The sequence below is a fragment of the Mercenaria mercenaria genome, chromosome 16, assembly GCF_021730395.1.
Source record: "Mercenaria mercenaria strain notata chromosome 16, MADL_Memer_1, whole genome shotgun sequence".
Classification (NCBI taxonomy): domain Eukaryota; kingdom Metazoa; phylum Mollusca; class Bivalvia; order Venerida; family Veneridae; genus Mercenaria; species Mercenaria mercenaria.
In genome coordinates, this window is record NC_069376.1 from 40677878 (window position 1) to 40690081 (window position 12204).

The following is a 12204-nucleotide window of genomic DNA, read 5'->3' on the forward strand; positions in this document are numbered from 1 at the left end:
TGTTTTTACCCGACATCATTTTAAGTTCAACATTTGCAACTACACGGTTGTGGTATTTACACTACATGTATATTGCTTTGAATCTAACATGACTAACGTTTTCAAGATGTTACATGGAGACCAAAGGAAAACGATATAAAATAAATTCAAAACAGAACGTTTCTCGAGAAATCACGTGTCAATGCACAGACGCTTATTAAGTAAAGTGTAAATAAAAAATAACGAGCGTCCCTTGATAAACGAGATATCATTAGGTTGTTAAGACATTTACACATCTGTTTATAAATATACAACACCTATTACAAATAAAAACGAAAACTTACGATGACAAAGAGATTTTTCCGGCCAAAGGCCAAAGGCAGGTATTGAATTCAACTTTACTTCCTGTAAATATATGAGTTGAAGGTCATTTAACGGCTGATAAAAACTGGACATTTTGATTGGTGGATGAAAAATTCCTCGAGTTTCGAATGGAATAGATAGTGTTTTCTTAGGTGTGCAGGTGCACTGAGCTTTATTGTTAGATAGTATAATCCGTTGCAAATAACTTACGTCATAAACCTGAATCTCCTCGGAAGTGAAACTGCGGCAGAGTTCGACTACAAACCTTCTGATAGGGAATGATCTCCCGTAAACGATTTACAGTCAACTCGTCACCTAGTCAACCCGTCCCCCAGTCAACTCGTCCCCAGTTTGGTCATTTGGTATCCACTGACGTTTTCAAATTGGTCATTAGGTCCCCCACTATTCAGCCCTAGGCACTAAGTTTTCTAGATTATGATTATTATTATGTAAAATATGTGTTCTGTAAAATATGTAATATATAGAAAAATGAAAAAAAAAACTTTAAAAACTACAATTTGTTTTGCTTTATAAATACCTGATCGTATGTAAAAGTGCAAAGTGCATGCACATTTCATAGCTTAAAGTGAGCATTGGCTAATGCGGTCGTGTATTTTTTTAAAGCTATTTCTTGTTTAAACGTTATTTCAATAAATATTTACTTACTAAATGTAGGCATTTCCTGTACATACAAGAATAGGCCATTAATTTCCACTTTCATACTGTTTACCTATTATGTGCTGAAATATTCAGCTCTATTGCGTATACTTATTGATTTCAATACTTTAATTTTAGAGTTTCTTGGTCGGCAACAATGCACATATGGAGTTTTTAATAATATGGTGTCATATAAAGACACAGTTTCAAACAGCGGACTTCTCTTCGTAGTTGTTTTTACAAGGATGTCTTCCATTTATTTAAGAAATTTAAACTTTAGATCTTCCTTCAGAACATAACACAAATCAAGAATACTTAATATATATCTTTATGAAAAATATGTATTAACTTTTTATCATATACAGTGTATGTACATGTTCTTTACAATTGAATGTCATTAAATTATGTTGCTGCAAGTGTAGATTTATTCTATCTTTACATTCTGACCAAAAGCATTATAAATGAGGTGTGACGTTTTAGTACTTTCTCAAGTTATTCAGAGTACATAAAGAAGGAAAGTAACGTTTCACAATGTACAGTGTTTTCACCTCCATATTGAATGTTATAAGATGACCTGCATGCTTTAGATTCTCCTGGGACCACGTTGAATGCCATAAACGACTGTGTCTTCTCGTCTTAATGTTTTTCTTCAATTATTTAAATATCCAGAAACGTTGGCGAAGCTTATTTTAGTTTTACATTAGTAGAGGCAACATTTGAAACGCGTTCCTTACAATTTAAACGAACTACGGGATACTCAAGATTGTGACGGGATGCTGTCATGTATTTTATCATGTTTTACGTATCTGTTTAGAATACTATTTGAAAAAAAAAAAAAACTATATTATGTGTCACCTTCAGATATTAAACATGCGACCTGAAAATCTCGTGTTAGAGTTTTACAAAAAAATGACCGGCCGAGGTTAGTCATTTACATACATTCTCAAAAGGTATCATATAAATTAAGAGAGTAAAATGCAGGTGCTCGGAGAGTTCCATTTCATGGTCTCTGTTAGGTACCAGATGTCAGAAGGCGGATAAAATACACAGTCTATCGGAAACGCAGTAAGATCGCATGTATTCAGTAGACTGCGTTACATTTTTTTTTTTCAAACGTTTCCTTCTGGATACGCAAATACTGCCTATCCAGTGATGACCTAGATTCAGTAACGTAATCAAATGCAGCATTTGCAAAGGTTGTACAATTACTTGTCAGAAGATTGTAGTTTTTTCCAGCTCAGCAGTTTTATTCATCCAAGTTATCAATTCCTTCACATGTACCTTTCTCTAATATGTTGCTATATTTCCTGCTGGTATGTCTATACTGGCTTAGTATGTCTTTAACAATCTTACTTCTTTGAACTGTTATTTCTTCTGAAAATATTTCTAATGACAACCACCGTATCTGTCTTGTAAAGATGATTAACATATGGTACAACCTGAAATCGAAAATGTTGTTAGAGGATATTTATAAAAAAGATTCCTTGAATGGCTTCTTTAGGAGCCTCTTATGGAGCTACTTTTTCGCTTTTTCGATAACTGTAGCCATTTTTTCTAGACAGTCGACTCCGTAAACGCAAATATGTCACACTTTCAAAATGCAAAAAAAAAATGTTAAAGCGTTTTGATTATTTCCCTGAAAACAATGTCATTTAAATACTGTTAAATTTAATTTCTAATTTCTAAGTAATATTTTACTTTAAACAAGGTTATTGACTTTTCAAAAGGTCGAAATAATGCCGCATCTTTTGTACTTCATTAGTGCGACTATTTGTATTTCAGCTCACATTATGTATTTCTCCCCTTTTTATATATATAGTGCAAAATTGAATGACATTATACTGGTTTAAGCTGAATTTTGTCAACAAAATGCGTCATGGTAAGGCAATCATAAACAGTTGTAAATTTACTTACGTTTCGTCTTAGTTGGAATTTTGTCTGAGCGTTATGTTTTTCCTTCTTCCTTTTCCCATCCGGAGTCTTCTATAAAGAACATGGCATGTGAGTTTTAACAAGACTTTACAAACGTATTATGGCAGACAACAATCGTTAGTTTATTTTAAACATACATTTTGTATTTAATTGCATATAATACATGTATTTATATAATTGCAGCACAGAAAGACATTAACAATCAATGAAAATATAGCAACAGGATTGGGCCACAAGTTCTGCCAACATTAGTAAACGGCCCTTCCCTTGCAAGTTAACTTTTACATAAAATTAATTACTTTTACGAAATAAACAAATATATATTTTAACACGTATTACAAACAAGACTGACGAAAAGAACAAAGCGTGACTGAAACTGAAGAAAAAACAAAGATAAATACAGTTACTTTAATGTTGGATATGACGTTGATATTGCTGTTATGTTATTTTTTCTAATGGATCCGTTTCCCCAGAAGCTAGGCAAGGGCAGGAGTAACTGTATTTTTTTTTTGCATGTTTCGTCTGTCTTCTAAGGAGACCCATCCTATTTCTTGAACTAGATTTTGTATTGAGGCAGACCAAATTTTAAGGTTTGTTAATCCTGTAACTATACGCGCTGCTTCATATTGTAATTTTTCTAAGGATTGTTTTTTGTTTTGTTTTTTGTACAGTACATCCATCCCATACGATAGATGCATATTCTAATATAGGTCTCAAATATGAAATATAAATTTATTTTAGAGTAGATCTTCTTAACTTAGTTTATACTAATTTATTTTAGCTCGTTTATGATGAAAGCTTTAAGCTTATTTGAACCACTCTCGAGTCCGCTTCCTGGAAAACCCAGTACTGGTGTCATATGAGAAGTCATGGTCGTGACCCCACAGTGAGGTTCGAACCCATGACCCCTGGATTGAGCGGCCGACACCTTAACCACTAGACCACCGCTCCCCTTTTCTAATTCACAAGCTTAAGTCCAGCCATGTCTTGATTTTAATGATATCTTGCTAGATTATGTTGATTGTCATAAACATTTAGGTTTAACTTCATCGTCTGATCTTAAATGGCACGATCATATCAGCCACATAGAAAAGTCTGCATCGAAAGTTTTGAGTTCTATGAGATCACTAAAATTCAAGTTAAGAATTGGAGCGGTGGTCTAGTGGTTATGGTGTCGGCCGCTTAATCCAGGGGTCGTAGCTTCGAGCCCCACTGGGGTCGTGATCATGATTTCTCATATGACACCAGTACTGGGTTTTCCAGGTAGCGGACTCGAGAGTGGTTCAAATAAGCTTAAAGCTTTCATCATAAACGAGCTAAAATAAATTAGTATAAACTAAGTTAAGAAGATCTACTCTAAAATAAATTTATATTTCATATATGAGACCTATATTAGAATATGCATCTATCGTATGGGATGGATGTATTGTACAAAAAAAAAACAATCCTTAGAAAAATTACAATATGAAGCAGCGCGTATAGTTACAGGATTAACAAACCTTAAAATTTGGTCCGCCTCAATACAAAATCTAGTTCAAGAAATAGGATGGGTCTCCTTAGAAGACAGACGAAACATGCAAAAAAAAATACAGTTACTGTATGATTATTTTAGCAATTTCCGCTTCAAGCTTATTGCGGCAAAATTGCCTGAAGTTATACAAATTAACTGTCACATGGAGAAAAACATTCAGAAAAATAGAATGCCTTCATATTAATCTTGCTTTCCACAAGGCGAATTACTTTCCACGGTATTTCGAAAAAGCATTATTTCATGTTGTTGTTTTTTTGTTTATGTTTCATTTTCATTAAAAACAGTAAAGACAATATTTGGTCCAAGCAAAATTTTGTCTACAAAATACGCCATAGTAGGGCAATCATAATCTGTTGTTAGTTTACTTACGTTTCGTCTTAGTTGGAAAATTTTCTGAGCGTAATGATTCTTCTTCTTTTTCTTTTGTGCTCATATATTCCAGTCCGAATTCTTCTTCAACAAAGAATATGGCAAGCGAGTTTTAACAAGGCTTCACAAACATAATATTATTATGGCTGATAACAATCGCTATAAGATTTTGACAGCAATTTTTAATTGCTTTAAAATGACACAAACCTGCTGTCACATGAACAAGAACATTCCGAAAAACAGAATGTCTTCATATTATTCTTATTTTTCATAAGGCAAAGTACTTTCAACGTTATTTCATCGTTATAATTAGAGCCAATACCAAATAACGACATTAATCTAAAATGCATCTTTTAAAGCAACCTAACCTGTTATAATGTCGCCATATGACCTATAGTTGTGTCGGTGCGACGTTAAACCCAACAAAATAAAATAAACTAACCTGTTATAAATTTACTTACTCGAGAAAGAACTTGAAGAATATAGAAAAGGATGTAGCACTGAAAGAAATGCAAAAATAAATTAATCTTTATCTGATATATATATATATAGTGTAGTGGCGAGGCAAAAACACAAAACCTTGACACGACGTTTAAAGGACACCAACACAACGTCTTTAATAGACGAGATTTTGTGTTGGCAGGTACGAATATTTCGTGTTGGCGTTCTTCATTGGTCGTGTTGTCGTGACCGCTCCGCCCACATGAAAACAACAAAAAACACGATAAATACCTTATTTGTCAAGTTTGACCTTAGCAATACAAGTTTTCATACTTTCGTATTGGCGCCTTCAGGTTGGCATGTGCAAAACAGTTATACATATTCAAGACGCGCAAACAGATCTGGAATGATGATAGTCAATTTAGCAAAGTAAGAAAATGGCCCATCTAGCGCTCACTTACTGCGTAGTTAACAGCGAATGACTAGAGTATACAGCGATAATTATAAAAGTATCTCCCGTTACAGCTCTTCTTCTTCCAGTAAAAGAGGTGTGATCCCCTAACTCTACAGGCTCTTCAAATTGTATCAATCGTCGTTTAGATTTGAAAACCTAATTTTCAAAATCAGAACACGTTACATTCTATCCACATGATCGAGACGTATTAATATCTACATGTTTTTGTAATACATACATATATACGGAACATGTTTATACGTCTGCTAGGTTAGTATGACTATGTGATAATGCATAAAGATTGTTTGGTAAAGGAGGTAGAAATCTTTTTTGTACTAATTTGTTAGGCATTAGCTAATTTTTGAAGCTTGCTACATGATTGTTATCACTGTCATAAAACCTGATGCCTTTAAATTAAATATGAAATCCTTGCAACCATGTTTCGTTCTGATGTCACTTTCCCTCGGAAGTGGTCTGTGAGCTGTTACAAATATTGTGCAAGACAGCCGTTTAATCAATTAAAGACAAATAAAGGGTGCCAGCATAACATATTCATACCCACAAACACGAAAACTCGACAGATAATTTCGTCGTTCAGGCGCTCTTTAAATGTCGAGTTTTCTCACAGAATGTGTCCTGTTTTCGCCCCGCCAACACGAAAATACGAAGACATGGAAACTTGACAAAATAAGGTTTTATTCGAGTTTTCGTGTTTTCATGTTGTCGTGTTTTAGCATCGCCAATACGCCAACACGACATGGCAGAAATCAGACGCAATAGATAGTTTGTGACTGCAACAAAAATACATAAAGTTTGACTATATAAATAACGATGGCTAAAATGTGTGAGAAACAACATGTATTTGAACTACAAAAGAAGAGCGTTTTTAAATTATATGAATTCACGTCTGCCTTCTCAATGAATAATTAAATTTCCTACAAGTATCTATACAAATAAAAAGCATAAAAGTTATTGGAAAAGTTCACATGGAAGCTCTAGGGTAGAGTAGAGACCGACTCTATACTCGATAATCCACTTGAACGGTATAAATTAGTACACCAATCGTACCTTCCCTGTTGAAGAGCTGAAATCTGCAAACTCTACGGCGAGGTAGGGTTTACTGGTTCCTTGCTTTTCATCACAGCGCTCAATGTGCAGGGGAAAAACAGTTTTACATATTTCCAGGGCCCAATTTTTGATTGGTCGGTTACTTTACTGGTGGGAGCAAGTATCATTTACACAACAGCCTACTCTTCTCTAGAACTCCGATGTGAACTTGCCCAATGTGACATACAATAAATACACGTAAGATAGTGCCTTCATTATCTCTTCTAAATCTAGAGAAAACGTTGATATTTTAGCCATTGAAAATGATTAAAATCATTAACTTATCATTCCTAATTAAGTATGTCTGAATAAGACCATGTGGGACCAAACAAAACGGATATATACACAGAAAAGCCAATTATCTAACGAAACGCATTTGAGCTGTTAAATTACGTTTAAAAGTGGAATGATATATATTGGACAGATAAATTGGTAACTGTATTTTAACTTACCGCAATTTTTGTTTATAGATTATAAAGTGAATTTGCAGTTCAGTCAAATGTTTGAAAACAGGTTTAAATGAATTGACGGATGAAACAGCATATGGTAATAATTTTAAAGTCATTATCTGTTATAAATTCACTAACTCGGAAACAAAGGTAGAGGAAATCCAGGAGGAGATAGCACTGAAAGAAATGCAAAAAATAATCATTTTTATGTTTTAAACATCTTTCCTCCCAGTGACGCAACAACATATTTTACATGCATTTGTATGTAATAATTATATACGTACACTACAAAAATGGTATTTGGTCACAGAGTGTAAAGTGTTAAAAATTGAAAAAAAACTACAAACATGGTGTCAGCAAATGAATTTTACATACAATATTTTGACACCTATTGCATGTGTTTCTTAAACGTTACATATCTACATCTTTATTCGTTTTTGTAAATATTTCAAGCATAGAAACATTATAATATATAACGGACATAGAAAGTCAAGCTTGAAAGCAGACTGATCTTGATAAGTATATCTTATGAATATTTCAGTTAGGTATGTTGCCTCTTGACAATCTGAGTCCGTCGATTGAGTGTCATCAGGTCTGTCGCAAGGCATGAACCAAGCAAATGGCTGAGACAACTTGTCTAGCTGTATGTGTCTTCAACCTAAACATGACAAACAGATATAGACGAATTCTATGGGAATAGTGTCACAGTGGTGCAAATGCCTTTTTACCCTTTGTAAAAGAGATATAGACGAACTTCTATGGGAATAGTGCCACTGTGGTGCAAATGCCTATTTACCTTTTGTAGGACACTATTATGGCGCACCTAGAATGCATTTTAAGAACAACATTGACTTTAATTCGAACCAAAGAACCATTTTATTACATAAAATTAATTACTTTTACGAAATAAACAAATATATATTTTAACATATATTACAAGCAAGACTGACGAAAAGGCCAAAGCGTTACTGAAACTGAAGAAAAAACAAAGATACATACAGTTACTTTAATGTCGGATATGATTTTGATATTGCTGTTATGTTATTTTTTCCTAATGGATCCGTTTCCCCAAAAGTTAGGCAAGGGCAGGAGTAACTGTATTTTTTTGCATGTTTCGTCTGTCTTCTAAGGAGACCCATCCTTTTTCTTGAACTAGATTTTGTATTGAGGCAGACCAAATTTTAAGGTTTGTTAATCCTGTAACTATACGCGCTGCTTCATATTGTAATTTTTCTAAGGATTGTTTTTTTTTTTGTTTTTTTTTTTTTTGGGGGGGGGGGGTGTTGTACAGTACATCCATCCCATACGATAGATGCATATTCTAATATAGGTCTCATATATGAAATATAAATTTATTTTAGAGTAGATCTTCTTAACTTAGTTTATACTAATTTATTTTAGCTCGTTTATGATGAAAGCTTTAAGCTTATTTGAACCACTCTCGAGTCCGCTTCCTGGAAAACCCAGTACTGGTGTCATATGAGAAATCATGGTCACGACCCCAGTGGGGCTGGAAGCTACGACCCCTGGATTAAGCGGCCGACACCATAACCACTAGACCACCGCTCCAATTCTTAACTTGAATTTTAGTGATCTCATAGAACTCAAAACATTCGATGCTGACTTTTCTATGTGGCTGATATGATCGTGCCATTTAAGATCAGACGATGAAGTTAAACCTAAATGTTTATGACAATCAACATAATCTAGCAAGATAGCATTAACATCAAGACATGGCTTTACTTGTGAATTAGAAACAAACATTACTTCAGTTTTGATAGGATTAAAATCAACTAATCACTGTTTGGACCACTGGCTTATTGTGATTAGATCTCTGTTTAAAACAGATTCTATATAATTTACATCTTAGTTACTGTTACAGTTACAGTTAAGTAGCTGTCATCTGCAAACAAACCGGTAATGCTTAAATGATTTTCAGCTATGTCATTTACATCGAATAAAAAAAGAAGAGGTCCAAGGGCCAAGCTCTATGGAACGCCAGCAGCTAGAGGGAATACCCCCGAGGTTTCACTACCAATAAAGACGGGATGTTTGCGATTCAAAAGATAACTCTCAAACCAACTTAGTAGTGTATCATCTAGGCCGTATTGCTTAAGTTTAAAAAGAAGACCACGGTGCCAATCTCTATCAAATGCTTTAGATATATCACAGAAAACAATGCAAGCTGATTTTCTCTCCTCCAAAGATTCGCATATTAGGTGATAAATATCTACTAACTGAAAGACAGTTGAGTGACCAGGTAGAAAGCCAGACTGAAGTGAATAGATCAATTTGGTTATATATATTTTTTAAAAAATACTCTTTCCATTACTGTTCCAACACGGCTTATTAAGAATATAGGTCTGTAATTCGATTGATTATTTTTTATTCCATTTTTGAAAAGGGGAATTACGTTAGCAAATGTCCAGGAACTAGGATAAATACATGTATGAACAGATCTGTTAAATATGATACAATGAGCTTTTACAACAGTTTTTTTTTACTGTTAAACGTGTCTCGTTAAGTAACCTATGACTGATTTGATCAGAACCTACAACTTTATTTGGTAATAATGAAGATATAATGTCAGCAATTTCACTTTCAGTTAAAGGAGCCACATATACAGTAGAATTTGTTTTAAACATAATATTAGGTAATTGTGCAATTGAAACATCAACTCTTGACACAGAGACAAAATATTCGTTAAATAAAAGCAGTTTACCTTTTCGTTATCAGTGGTATAGTAAATATCATCTCCATTTTTCTCGACAACTAGCGTTAGTATATTATTACTACTAGCACTACTATTGTTTTTAATCAGCATTTATACTGTTTTCCAATAAAATTTCGGACCGGTCGATTTTGTTTCTTCCAAAGAAAATTCTAAATTGTTATAAACATTTCCTTTGCATGGTGTTTTAAATTGCTTCAAATGCGATTAAAAGAATTCCAATCAGATGTATTTGTAGTCTGTATAGCCTTTTTCTTTAGACGATCGCATTTTCTTGAAGCTCGGCGAATTTCGGAGTCATACCGTGGTCTATCATATGGTCTTATTGCAACAAAAGAGGTCGGAATACATTGTTTAGCTAATTTGATATAAACGTCTGTAAAAGATTCACATGCCACATCTATCGAATTTGAATTTAAAAATGACCAGTCAGTATTTTAAATTAGATTATTACGTTCATCAAAATTACCGCGATTATAGTTCCAAACCTCTCGTTTAGGTATATTTAGAGTATTTTATGTATGCATTAGTTCCAAAATGGTCACTGATTTCTGCCGGAGTTAAAAAACACAAGCGTTGTAAACTTCAATAGTATTAGAGGTAGCAATAGGATCAATTAGTGTCGATGACTGGTTTGAAATTCGGTGCTTTTATTATGTTCTGTAAATCATTAATTAGAAGAATATCTTTAAATTTGTGGTTGTTGATGTTCAGCTGGTCCTCATTTATATCTCCTACTATCATTAAATTATCACACATATCAAGAGCTATTTCTAAGCAATTGTTTTGTTTTATCCAGAAATCTACGATTGCATGAGATTGTCTGTACAAATTACAAATAAGATATTTCGTGTGTTTAGTTTTTAATTCTACCCATAGCGATTCTTGCAACATGTTTTCAAGTTCATGCTTACGTATTGAGATAATATTAAGATATATACATAAGTAAACCTCCAGAGTGACATGTGACATCTTAACGATCTATATTGTTAGATAACAAATCTAGGCTAATATTGTCATTGCTTACATTTTCATCTAGATGGCTTTCAGTGAAACATAAAACATCCAATCGAATCTGTTGCTTTTTATGTAGCTTAATTTATGTCTTATGCTCCTTATGTTTTGACTATAAATAGATAGACAGTTACAGTCAGATTCGCTACCCGGACCTGGATCTAATTCAACATTATCACTTAAAATTGATAATAAAAATAATAGAAATTACTTCTAAATTTAAGGTAATTTCACAAAAGTACAATGAAGAGCAAGGGACTGTATCTTGAAAACATTTTGTAAAGACAACCGGGAACATTTTTCTCCCTTTAATCTTATCAACTAAAATACTGCAATGATTGTTCAAATTACATTCAGAAAAATATGAAAGCTTCACACTATACTATTGTTTTTCTTTTCACAAGGCAAATTACTATCAACGGTATTTCGAAACCGCACTATCATACTTATGTATTTCTGTTTATGTGTCATTTTTATTGAAAACAGTAAAACAGCATTTGATCTAAGCTGAAATATATCTACGCTGTAGTAGGACAATCATGACCAGTTGTAAATTTACTTACGTTTAGTCTTAGTTGGAACTTTGTGTGAGTGTAATGATTCTTCTTCTTCTTTTGTGCCTTTATATTCCTCTATGTCGTCTTTAATAAAGAAAATGGTATGCGAGTTTTAACAAGACTTCACATTCATATTTTGGCTGACAACAAATGCTGTATGATTATTTCAGCATTTTCCGCTTCAAGCTTATTGCGGCAAAATTGCCCGACATGATACAAATTAACTGTCACATGGAGAAACACATTCAGAAAAATAGAATGCCTTCATATTAATCTTGATTTCCACAAGGCGAATTACTTTCCACGGTATTTCGAAAAAGCACCATTTTGTGCTTTTTTTTTGTTATATTTCATTTTCATTAGAAACAGTAAAGGAAATATTTGGTCCAAGCAAAATTTTGTCTACAAAATACGCCATAGTAGGGCAATCATAATCTGTTGTAAGTTTACTTACGTTTTGTCTTAGTTGGAACTTTTTCTGAGCGTAATGATTCTTCTTCTTTTTCTTTTGTGCTCATATATTCTAGTCCGAATTCTTCTTCAGTAAAGAATATGGCATGCGAGTTTTAACAAGACTTCACAAACATAATATTATTATGGCTGATAACAATCGCTATAAG

At 33.4% G+C, this 12204-nt stretch overlaps 1 long non-coding RNA gene across 1 annotated transcript; it reads right to left on the minus strand.

Annotated features, from left to right (window-relative positions):
* LOC128549652 (uncharacterized) lies at positions 1-11672 on the minus strand. The gene is made up of 5 exons (XR_008367840.1): positions 11591-11672; positions 5293-5331; positions 4832-4915; positions 2914-2982; positions 1-2438 (listed from the first exon to the last, which is right to left on the minus strand). It is a non-coding gene; the product is annotated as an uncharacterized LOC128549652 (long non-coding RNA).
* Positions 11673-12204: the final 532 nt, after the last annotated feature.